The sequence below is a fragment of the Lolium perenne genome, chromosome 7, assembly GCF_019359855.2.
Source record: "Lolium perenne isolate Kyuss_39 chromosome 7, Kyuss_2.0, whole genome shotgun sequence".
NCBI lineage: Eukaryota > Viridiplantae > Streptophyta > Magnoliopsida > Poales > Poaceae > Lolium > Lolium perenne.
Window position 1 is genome coordinate 39584081 of NC_067250.2, and position 13617 is coordinate 39597697.

A 13617-nucleotide genomic window follows, 5' to 3' on the forward strand; every position below is an offset into this window, starting at 1 on the left:
AGATGGGGGAGGTCCGGGACTGGGCTCCGCCGGGGTGGCACTGGGAGGTCTTAGCTTCCGGGTCGCGCACCTTGGTGCGGAATCCGGGTCCCGTTGTCGACCCGGATATTCTTTGGTGGAGGTCTTATGGGCCACGGTCGTTTCAGAGGGAGTCGGCCCCGCCGGAGGAGGTAGCTCAGCGCATTGAAGCGGAGGACCAGCACGTTCGCCGTTACATGTACGCGTTAGACAACATGTATAGGACCGGATGGAGCGTTATGCGGGGATCTCATGTTAGCTATGCTCCCGTTGTTGTTCCGTGGCTTTGGGGGTACAGGCTCAGGACCCGGTCGGCGCCCTCTAGGACCCGGTCTGCGCGGTTGAGTGGTTGTAGTAGTGATTGATGTATTAGGGTTAAATAAACATGAACCCGATCTATGTATGCATGTAACTGCACTATCTGCTTTCAGCACTATATTATCGATCCTTAGTTAAGAACTACATATGTAACTCCATTTTCAGTTTTCTGCATTATCCTTAATTTGATCATATGATGGTGCCTATGTATAGCTTGCAGGTCGTTGTAGAAAGCATGGACAGAGATGAAATTCAAGAAAATTTCATGGAGAACTCATAGCAAACGGTACTCTGGATGATCGCGACGACGACGTTATTCCAGATGATGGCGGTGACGATGTCACCGCAACTTATTTGAATGACTCCGGTGAGGGAGCGGAGAATATTGAGGAAGAAGATCCTAGTGGCGCCAGTGAGGAACAAGATCATCATAATGGCTCCCGAACTGTAGTTATCACCGAGGTATATAAATTAATTAAGCCGCTGTTGATCGACTAGATGCATTAACTAATTAAATTGTACTGACTATGAATTATTTCTTTTTTAGCCCTCCGGATCGAGCACTTCTTCTGTAAAGTCGAGGAAGCGAGGCCCGGCCAAAAAGTTGGATGACGGTGTTAGGCACGACATCACCCACATCGAAAAGGATGGTAAACCGATTGCTCCAGAGAAAGGTGCAAAGGCATTTATAGCTCAATGCGGAGTGCTTGTTAGGGACCACGTCCCGATCACCGTTCGAGAATGGCACAAGCCGAAGGGACTAGTGCTGTCTGCAGAGGAAGAAGCTCAAGGTCTTTATATCGATGATGTAGCCAAAAACAGCATTCTGAACAAGCTCATGTCACATTTCAACATAGTACCCGAAGAGGGGGATGATGCTGAAAAGGCCAAGATGGAGCAGGCCCTCCGCGAGTTTGGCAAGAAGAAGATGGCCGAACTATTCAAGAACCACAAGAAAAGATTGCGCCGCCTTATCAAGATAAAGAAGACTCCGGACAGTGAGAAGGTAAAAAAATCACTGGGACGAATTCGTGAAGTACAGCACGGAGTCAGAAGAATTTAAGAAAAGGTCGGAAACAAATAAGGCAAATGCTGCGTTGAAGCTATATCACCAAATTCTGGGTCCAGGTGGATACAGGGCTAACCGTCCTAAGTGGCAGGCAGCTGAGGCGGAACTGACCAGGAAAGGGATCAGATTAGGGACACACGGTTGGATCGAATGGTGCAAGGAGTGGTTCTACGGGATTGGGGGAACGTTGCATCCAGAAACAGGGAAGTGCATCTATAAGAAAGCTCATCTGAAGTTTCCCATTGAAGCCCTGGAACAAGCACATAGGGACGTGGAGGCGGGGTTGTTCCAGCCCGAAAGAGAGAACGATGAGCTGACACGCGCCCTTGGGAACAAAGAACACACCAGACGAACACGAGGAACAGAAGGCTCCGTTCCGTGGAAGTATGGCTTTCCTGCGGAAAGGAAGAGATTTCCTGATAAAAGCCATGAGAGGAGAAAGGCAAGGGAAACAGACCGCCTAGCTAACTTAGAGGAGGGTATGAGCACCATGAAAGCCCAATTAACCATGGTAACCCAAGTACTTACATCTCAGATGGCTCAGGGGCAGGCTGTAGATCCTGCATTGCTCAATGCCCTCGCCCCGCTGCAATCTCAACCACACAGGAAAAGCAGCGTGGCTTCCTCTCAGCAGGTGGATAATGATGATGATGATGACCAGGTGGTCGAGCCTCCTCGCTACCCCCCGTGGATGATCTCACTGAGAGCCGTCCTTGTGAGCTGCATGTTAAAGTTTTCAACCTATCCTTCAAGGCGGCGGTCGGCATCCTCTTACCTACAAGGTCTTACCATTGCCGTCCGGTCCAAGACGACTTTGATGTTGTGATGGTGGATGAAGTGTTGAGAGATTATGAGGGGTTGGTGCTTGAGCACCCTGCAGGTGAAGATGGGGAAATCAAAGAACTGGGAGAAGCCCGTAGAACCACCGTGCAATGGCGGAAGGAGAACATTGTGTTTCCAGGTGAGAAGCCAACAAGCAGGCCACCTCCGCCTCCTCCGCCACCTGTGCAGTCTCCTCCGCATGATGATTCTCCTCTGCGCGATGATGATTCCCCTATGCATGACCAGTCTCCTCTGCGTGAAAATACTCCGCCGCCTCCTCCTCCTCATCAGGAGACTCCGCCGCCTCCACCTAAGCAAAAGAGGAAGCGGTCCGCGGCACCTCCTACAGCTCCGAAGAGATCATCAACTCCAATGAGGGCACAGACTCCAGAGTTGTTACCACATGAGCAGACTGAAGAGCAAAAGGCGTTTCTTGCGCCGAAGAAGATGTTTATTCCACCGCAGACAGTGAAGCACTTTGCCGAGACGAGAATGAAGAGACCTGAGCTGAGAGCTGATTATGACCGCTCTCTTGGACAGTCCTCTAGAGCGAGCAAAGAAGCAAAAAAAGTCGCCCATCTTGGACAGCAGGACATTCAAGCCGTACCCCACTTCATCGTGGAGCCCTATCATGATCCAGAGACGGCATCGATGATCGAACGGGCGGCTAGAGCTCAGGGAGCATCAGTTGAGTACGAAGATTACTATCCAACGGCTCAAGTGGTAAACAAGTATAGATACGGATCTGATCTCATCAAACCTGGCGAGCTCGCGCGTCTAGGGACTCAGATGCGAAGGTTGCATGAATGGTACTTGAAAGCCTGTCGAAGAGGTGATGCCTACCTCACGGTGTATCTTAGAGATGAGCATTACTTCCGGGGGAAAGACGAGATAAATCTTGAGTTAGAAGAACTGTTTCAGTTATTCAATCAAGACGCCCTCGACAAAGCTGTCATCAGTTGCTACTGCCTGTAAGTGATTTATTTGTGTAATTAAGTTTGTATCTCATTCATTTGCACTAACAATTATCCTCATTATATTCTTTGTGTACGCTATACATTTATGCAGAATGAAGAAGCTGGAATACAAAAGAGGCAAGCTCCTACCGCTGGGGTTCATAGACCCAAACACAGTTCATGAAGTTACGGTTCGAGACTTCGCCAAGGACACAGAGGACAACATCGTAATGTTTTTAGAGAAGCAAGCAGACAAAGAGGATATATTCTTTCCCTACAACTTCAAGTGAGTGTTATATATAACATACATTATGCTTGTGCACCTTCCACTTTATTCTCGTAATCATTGAGCTATGCTTGTGCAGATTCCACTTTATTCTCCTAATCATTGATCTTCACCTTGGAGTCGTAAAAATCATGGACTCGAAACGTAAAGAATATGCGGAATGGGCGGACATGGCTGCCATCCTCTAGAGGTAGTTTCAATCAATTTCGTATTGGCATCTTCATCTGCTCTAATTCGAAGATATCATCAACTAATCAATTACTCATTTACTCATTATTTTTTGCCGGGCAGGGCTTGGAAACGGTTCATCAATACTGTTCCGGGTAAATGGAAACCGGAGCTTACATTTGAAGATTACCCTGTAAGTAGTACTGTATATATAGCTATGTCCGTGAAACTTTATATATGATATTTACTTTCAATACGATGCTTGATTATTAGTTTGATCGAACTATTTTTTCGTAAAGTGTATGAGGCAGGAACCCGGGAATAACTTATGTGGATACTACGTCTGCACCTTCATGCGTGACATGGCCTGTCCCAAGGGTGGGGATGCCCAAATACACCACACTCGTGTACGATAACAAAATTTCACAATTAATCTTAATTAGTACCATCTATTGTATTGAGTTCCATTCATATATTGATCTCCTTTTTTAAATATAGATGACACGCCTGCGGGACACTCTCATAACGGAGGATTAAATAAAAGCAATTCAAGAGGAAATCGCGGGATTCTTTATTACCGAGGCCCTTACCCCAGGTGGAGAGCACTATCGGCAGATCGTGACGGCGGAGGATATTCGTCGAGGAGATGTTGTATTGTAAATATGCATGCATTACGTGTACTGTTGACGATGTCGTGTACTGTTGATGATGTCTATATATATTCATGAAGATTTTTTGTGGTTTGTTGAATGATATATATGCATTGCTGAAACTCTGCCGCGGCAGAGAAACGCCCTGTTTCTCTGCCGCGGCAGAGAAACGTTGGTACAGCCTAAACCTGTGTCGCGGCAGAGAAATAGCAATTCTCTGCCGCGGCAGAGAAACCTAGGCCCGGTTCATACCACGAACCGGGACCAAAGGCCTTCCACCGCGAGCTCCCTGGCCGCACCACATGTCGAGGCCTTTAGGCCCGGTTAAACTTTGAACCGGGACTAAAGGGCACCCCCTTTAGTCCCGCCTAATTGGTCCCGGTTTGGGAACCGGGACTGAAGGCCCAAATAGACCGGGCCTATTGCCCCTTTTTCTACTAGTGGTTGTGTAATTTCCAGATTAGGACATGTAATCTGTTTGCTGAATTTGTCATTTGGTTTGGATTTTTTTCATGAATCTAGTGATACTAATTTAGTGTCATAAAAGCTGCTACTTTTCTCTATAAAGCTGGTGTTTTTTAAAAAAAATTCTGACTAAGGACAAGGTTGAAACACATGTATTCGTATTCATGGACAGAGGTAGTGTATTCATTTTGTATGTTGATTTTTATTTCCGCCTCTTTTCGTTGCGTTTTTGTTTAAACTCATAAAAGTATTTTATATATTCACAAAACAATAATATTTACATGTATGATTTCCTTTTAATACTTTTTTGGAAATAATTTGTATGACAATTAGTTTTTGTATAAGTATGTGTAATGTACATGTAAGTGAACATTTATATTTACAACACATATTTTTTATATTATTAAATAGATTTATAAGAGGCACATATAATAATTAACGCTTATAATAAAAATGAAAACTATAGTACATAATAATGGGACACGCCAAATGCGGCCAATTTAGGGCATCATTATCTCCAGAAGTGTTGAATAAGAACTCCATAGGCAAGTGAACCGGGAACGCCCTGAAGGTCGGGATATAGGTACACAAGGTTAAAGGGCCACATACAATAACAAACAATGTCAAAAGAGTGAGCAAACAAAACATGGATAAGCAAATATTTTACATGGGACATATATTTCACCCCCATCAAATCATAGTAACACGAAATCAGTATCAATAGATCCATGATGAAATACATTTCCAAAGCTGTGCACGCAGCTTGCACAAACTTTAAAAGATTTGAATGAAGATAATCTATAGGCCATATAAACTGAAAGGTAGGGAGTAATTTTTTTTTAATAATTTTCTTCTATGAGATTCTTTTTGTAGGATTATGTATCGAGATGTCCTTGAGTATATATGGATGATATATGTGCATGCATATTGAAATGAAGGTAGAACAGCTTGCTGCTATCCATACTACCAAAATTGTGATTCAGTGCTACAAGTGGGATTTAGACAAATTTACTGATAGATGACTCTCTCAGATCATGTACCATGGTCTCTCGTTGGCTTATATGAAGTTCACTGGGTTATATTTTCATCTCCTAATCAACAAAAGTAGGGCTCCTATTGTAGAGTTGGAGATACATGCATTCACAACCACCAAATTTTTTTTTTGATCTTGCGACAATTTGTTATAAATTTCCCAAGAATGTTTAAGACCAATTCTAAAAACTTTTATCCATATTTTTCTTAAGGGGGCCTTACTTGACTCATATTTAACATACAAAACCATGAATTGAACTAATTAAACATCAGCACATCTAGCCCAATCTCATTAATTCGAAGTGTGTCAAGGTAGGAGGACCCATAACACGTCAAAAGTCTATGCCCTCATACCATTCACCCTCCATCAACATCTTAACTCGTTCATCGTCATACATCACCTTCATATATTTCATCAATAATGTAACTGATAACATATTTATAACAAAACTATGCATGCCAGTGGTACTAACCCACGTATAAAACACCAACCGACAACATATAATTGGAAGTTGTAAGTAAGATAAGACTTACACAAATAATAAGTGGCAAATAATCATGAATTAGAACATAACTATGATTAGCACGTGTTATTCACTTATTACCATAAAATCATAGCATAAAACCAACCCATTACATGGATTAGAATGGATTAGTACTAAAGTATCACTTATTAGGATATCACTAATTAGTGGGTAATAGTGTGATACCTTGTCCTATTAGTAGAGGGTCATGACTCATGTGGCACAAGTGGAGTTGCCTGGTGTGCTGTGCCCCTTGTCCAAAACATAAAGAAAGTTTGATCACCATATATATCATTATGCACCAAACTGTAGGGATTCGTAGCATAGAAAACAAAAATTCTACCGCAAGAAAAAATAACAAGCCAAGATCTAATCTTTTAGATGGTAGCAACGAGGTGAAGATCAACATACCCTCGAAGATCGCTAAGCGCTAACGAGATAAATCTCGTGGTGGATGTAGTCGATCACTTCCCGCTTTCAAAAGCGCGTAGAAGATCTTGACGGTGCCACAATAGGGCAGCACCTCTGCACTCGGTCACACGTACGGTGTTGATGAAGACGTCCTTCTCCCCGTTCTATCGGGCAGTGGATGTAGTAGATCCTCCTCGGAATCCCGCCAGCACGACGACGTGGTGACGGTGGTGGTGGAGATCTCCGGCAGGGCTTCACCGTAAGCACTGCGGAGAAATAGGAGGAGGGAGTAGCTAGGGTTTGGGAGAGAGGGGGCTTGGGGCGCCGGCCTGGGAGCCCCTTGGTGGTGCGGCCAACTTGTGTGTCCAGCCCCTCCCCTCTCCTCCCCTTTAAATAGGTGGAAACCCCCTAGGGTTTTCCCCAAAACCACTTTGAAGTCCAACTCCAAACTTACCAAATTTAGAAACCTAGAGGGAAAGGGATTTCTCCCTTTCCTTCTTTCTTGGCCGGCCAACTAGGTGGAGTCAACCATGGACTCCACCTTCCCACTTGGTGGGTTGGCTAGGGTTGTTGGAGTCCCTCCTGAACTCCTCCTTCCATAGTGATTTATTTCGGATGATTCTAGAAACTTCTACATCCTTCCATAAATTCACCGGGCCACTCCCAAACTTGGAATGTGACTTCCCATATATGAATCTTATTCTTCGGACCATTCCGGAACTCCTCGTGATGTCCTGGATCCTATCCGAGATTCCGAACAACATTCGAACTCCATTCCATATTCCATATCTACTTAAAACGACATCAAACCTTAAGGGTGTCACCCTACGGTTCGAGAACTATGCGAACATGATCGAGACTCTTCTCCGATCAATAACTAATAGTGGGAACTGGATATCCATAATAGCTCCCACATTTTCAACGTTGACTTCGTGATCGAAAGAACCATTTACATAAAATAACAATTCCCATTGTCTCGCGATATTTTACTTATCCGAAGTTTGATCGTCGGTATCTACATACCTAGTTCAACCTCGTTACCGATAAGTACCCTTTACTCGTACCGTGATATGATATCTCTTGTGAACCAGTCACATGCTTGCACGCTAATTGGATGTCATTCCACCGAGAGGGCCCAGAGTATATCTATCCGTCATTAGGATGGACAAATCCCACTATTGATTCACGTGCCTCAACCCTATACTTTCTGAACACTTAATGCCACCTTTATAACAACTCATTTACGCAGTAGTGTTTGGTGTCATCAAAGCATCCGGTGTAGGTGATTAACATGATCTCATGGTCTAAGGATTAAGTTGCTTGAAGCACAAAGAACTAAATGACTTGATCATATGCTACGCTTACTATGGGGTATGTCCATCACATCATTCACCTAATGATATGACCTTGTTATTAATAACATACAATATTCATGATCATGAAATTATGATCATCTATTAATCAACAAGCTAGTTTAACAAGAGGCTTACTAGGGACTCCTTTATGTTTACAAAACACACAAGTATTAATATTTTCGGTTAATACAATTATAGCATGGGATATAAACATTTATCATGAACAATAAGATATAACAATAAACGCTTTTAATATTACCTCTTAGGCATATCTCCAACACAAACATATATCATTTTATAGTTCACCCTTTTACGTGGAGGGAGTACGAAAGTGTAAGAGAGGTGCTATGTACAACTGGTCCCGCCCAATGGGTGGGGTAGGGCATTAAGCGAGTTTAGGCCAAAGTGATACAAATGTTATTCTTTTTTGCGAAATTATACAAACGGTATTCATACTAAACATGTGATGCATGGGACACATGTGTCTGCGCGCGTGTGTGCATGCAGATGAAGGACACACGACGCAAGACATGTACACGGAGATCCTAGACATCTTCTCGCTAGCGGTGTGATGCTAAGGGCGCTAGTCTTCAAAAGTGTGTGACTTGTGAGAGCATGTCTAGCAGGCCCCTCAAAACGCCCCCACCCCGTAAAGTTCCGGCGGTATACGGGGTGAGGCCAATTTGGGCCGTCTAGCAGGCCCGTATTCGGGCCGGTCCGTATTGGCGGAATATGGGGCCCGTTAAACCCACACCTCCACCCCCTACAAATACGGGATGTAGGTGCGAGTGAGGGGTTGGACCCCCACTCGCAACCCTACCTCCGCCGTGCGCCGCCGCCTACCCACACACACTCCGGCGAGAAATTCCGCGCCGCACGCCGCAGGATTAGCACCGCCGCCGGCCATGTCCGCACAAAGGAGTAGTAGCGAGTTGCCCACCTCCGGATCAAAGCGATCTCGCTCGTCGGACACGCTCGAGGAGGCGTGGCGGCGCCAGTGCAAGCTCTCCGCCGCTGGGAGTCGGCATGCGGCGTGCAGGTACGCCAGCACCCTCTACGTGCTGCCGAAGCTCCACGAGTTCGCGGAGGGCGCTACTACAAGGCCGATCCGCCGCTCAAGCCGATGAGCGGCGTCGAGTTCGACAGATGGCGTGCGGATTGGGAGCAGCAGCGCTGGTCGAAGGCGGCATGGGAGGCGCGGATTGGGAGCACCAGCGGCGGAGGAGCGCCGTCAGCCGGCGAGGAGGAAGAGGAGGCGGAGGAGGGACCCCCTCTACTTGCAGGCGGTGGCCGCATCCATGAAGGATGCCGCCGAAGCTGCTCGGGCAGAGGAAGACGAGGCGGCGCAGGCCATCGCCGCCGTGAAGGAGATGGAGGCGCGGGAGGCCGCCGCCAATGCGCCATTCGTCATCGTCGACGAGTAGATCGGTTCGTAGAAGTCGCGATCCATTAGGATCGCGCAATTTTGTAAAATCCCTATCTATTATCTATGTATGCACGTGATGAACTATCGAAGAATTTTCTCGGGGTTTGCAATTTTCAAAAATATGGGGTGAAATACGGGATCTGTTAGACGGAATGGTTCTTGCGTGAGCATTTTTTTTGATACAGGCCCCTCTACTCGCGTTTTACGGAGCAGAAAAATAGGGGGCTTGTTAGACATGCTCTGAGTGTAATACCCTGATCCATTAGTAGAGGCATGATGGCTCATTTAGAGTTGTGTGGTGGGTATAGTCTCACATGAAAAGTTTTCAGATAATTTAAAAATCATATATATCATAGTCTTGTTTATTAAAAAAGTACTTCCAGGTTATAACTCTTACATGAACCGATTGAGAAAGTGTAAAGAAGATCTAAGCACGTGCATGCTTGCCCTATGAATGGGCAGAACAACAAGCAAATTTAGGTTACAAATAGGGAGCCCCGGGCCACCCCACAATGATAAAGGTCCAAGTAGTGAATTGGGAGCCCCCTTGGATAGTTGGCCATATAGAGGGGCTAATATTTAGTGCGGATTTTGCACATATAGAGGACACAGAACCTACAAAATTTCTTACAGTACATCTTTTCTGGGAAAAAATTCAGGACTATCCACCTTAAAATATAGCTTGCAAAAATACGATCATATGTATGGTACAACAACTGATACAAATTCTTACAAACTGAGGGCGAACATGTAATATTCTGTTCACACATACAAAATTTGTGTTCTTTTGCATGGCGTATGTTTTCATATTTTAGCAGAAAAAAATATGTGCAAGTATACATGTTACATCACAATTAACGAAGCACCACTACAAGTGGCTAGTTTACCAGATAGATGTCCAAGCACTAGAATGGGAGCCCCTTTGGATAGATGACCGGCCAGATAGAGGGGCTAGTTCTTATTGGGCGCGGATTTGAGCACGCGCAGATTGGCATAGAACCTGAATTATTCCTCCTTCGCATTTCCTACTAATATTGAATCAAAATTTATTTTTTTGAAAAAGGGTTCACGGATGTTCATGCTGAATATGATATGTTAGCTTGCATACGTCTTGTGCAAAAATATGCTCTTCTGTGTCATAAAAAGAAATACAACAATATTTAGTGAGCTGTGAATAATATTCCATGCATTAACATATAAGTACGAAATTTGTATTCTTCTGCAGAGTTCATATTTTAGCACCAAATTTCGCCGGTGCACATGCTACACGTCGCAACAAACGAATAACCAATGTCAGTGGCAATGTGGCATGTATATAAAACATGTCACTTTGGCGTTTACCGGCTGCTGGGGATCTTTTTGATTTCCATATATACTGGGAGGGTCGAGTGAGCTGTTAGAGTTTTGCTCTGACCAAACACTGCCACGCGCATTAGTGCCCTAACCCTCTTGGCCATATATGATCGACCGACACTCACACTATAGCTACCTAGCCTGAGTTCCTTGTCCTTCCATAGTCACCAACCGATTCAAACATGTACAATTATACAAAGCGAACGGGGGTAGAACACGAGTTGCGTGTGGGTAACATGCGCGTTCATTTCTCAATATACAAATCGTAATGCAAAGGCCCAAAAATTGCTAGGATTGCGTCTTGTACGATGTGTCCAGTATCCACTTGGGAAGAATCAAACTGAGGAAACTGCTCGGAACGGCCCATGCACTCGGCTGACCTGGCTGCGATCGAGATTGTACACAGGTTGGGAATACTTTTGAAATGGCTAGGACAAGTGGAAAACAAGATCGACGAGGATGCGTGCCGTAGGGGCCACCGATACGCGATCACCATCACCGGGCTTGCTTTTGACCAAATACGTCCTTTTTACTACAGTATTATCGCCCAAATGGGACGAGGTTGCATGTATAGATTTTGACCATGGGCAATGTTGATTAAATCACACAAGACTTTGCTGGCCTGGTAGAAACCTGACCATTAGAAATTTTTAATAAATGAAATATGTTAATATCATGAAAATTAATTACACTCAGACTCCGCAACATCCGAAAAAAGAAGCTAAAAAGGAAAAAAAAAATCCGCTATATTGTTCCTGTCTTTATAACAACAGCAACACAAACACCACTATAATAATAACATCAAACCATTAGATACACATGTCTTTCTTTTTGTTGGGTAATTTTAATGTGAATATGTAGGAGAGACATAATGAAACTAGGATAAAATGCAGGAGTACCACACTTTCGACAATAACACAATGTTTCCTCATGCCATATCACGGTGCATGTGCGCCAAGTCAGCGTGGAATCGTTGTTCTTCTTCATTTCATTTTCAGATTATGGGTCTCGCTTTGTTCGGACTGGCGTCACGGTGGATTCTTCCTGGGACTTTGCATGGTCAAGGATTTCCATTGAAGGTTTTGACCTTATCGATCCATCAACTTGCAACGTGTGGGTTCTCTTGTCGCAGCTTGACAACCTATCTCTTGGGTGCATGTTCTGGTTACTTGGTGATCGCCATGTCAGGAATGTGAACAAGACCAATTATCTCCATGTACGTGTGTTATGGGCGGAGTGGATGTCCCTAGATTTCGGTGATTGGAGAATCGTAACATGACCATGTCATCCCAGATCAGCACGACAAACACTTCCAAAATTTGGCAATCCAAGTAGGTAGACTGACATGTCCAATGAAACACGTATGTAGGCGTAACAGTGTTTGCTTCATGTCCGCATGTCAAGACTGTGAGGTACGGTTATATATGTTGTCTCATCAAGCTGGGGTAGCAACACATTGTGTACTTCACCTGGTGGTGTTCTAGGAACACATTGTGTACTTCACCTAGTGGTGTTCTAGGAGTAATCTGGTCTCGATCTCCAGGGTGAAAATCCTAGGTCTGACCTATGTACAATGCTTGTACATAGAAATGATGATGTATGCTCGTTGTTTCCTTGTTGAAACCTTTGCTTGCAGATTGCACGGACTTCCTCTCTAGGATGAAAACCCATGAACTGGCCTCTATTGTTGGATTTAAAGACAACGACGCTAGTGTGTCGTATCCTTCCTAGAGGGGTCGTTTTGTAGAACTTTCATGTTGTCCATGTGTAGCCAATGGTGGTGTTGATATCGATGTATGTTCTTGCAGTCCTTTAATTGCTTCATCATGACTTTTAGGTTCTTTTAACAATTTGGTTGTGTGCATTCTTGATATTTTGACTATACTTATAGTGTGTTGTTGCAGAGGCCCGTGTGCTTGATGTTATATTGATATTATCATATTTTCCTTTGGTGGTGCATGTCTAAGTTAGTTTTAAAATTAAAACAAGATCTCAGAGCTTTGTATTATACTCACGAAGTAGTTCATTGGATTATTCCAAAAGATGGATCGGAGTAAAGAGGTCCCTGCCCCCATTTCATTTCCATGGAAATGACAAATAAAATACTAAGTTCCACTTTTTTTTTATTTGGCGAACTATCTGAGGGGCTCCTGATCATGTACTCCCTCCAGGCAAAATTAATAGATATTGTACTGCATTTTACAAGAACAACATTGAAAATGAAGAGTCCAGCAGATAGCTACCTACGATTGCATCAACCAACCAAAACCTATTACTCATGGCAGCACTCATTCGTCAGTATACAACCAATACGATCGCAAGAATAGTCCCAACCGTGCTTTAGATGGTGACTTGTTCAAGCTGATTTCCACTTTAAGTAGTTATGTGTTTCCAGGAAGATGTCTCATTCAAAATCACGTAGTTTTGAATAGACTAAGTAGTTTTGGGAGTTGAAGTACAGTGTCAACAAGAAAACTTCGCACGACAATCAGAGAAACCTCAGTAGCTAAATCGATGCCGTAATGCAAACAGAAAATCTGTGCACAGCCCGGAAAACCGCAGAAGAGATGAGCCATTTGCGTGCGACGAACACGAATTTGAACGCACGTGTTGAAAGGTTCAACCATTGATCTTGTCCTTAATTAACACACGGTAGCACACAAAAGTAGTTTTTACTTGGTAGTATACCTTTACCACCTAATGACCTAGTCACCATCATCTAATTCCTAGTTTGCTAACGACGACCAATACATGCGCGTTTACT

General features: G+C 44.1%; 1 pseudogene; it reads left to right on the plus strand.

Moving 5' to 3' along the window:
- Positions 1-13617, plus strand: part of LOC127316113 (uncharacterized) — an 800711-nt pseudogene that overhangs the window by 205018 nt on the left and 582076 nt on the right.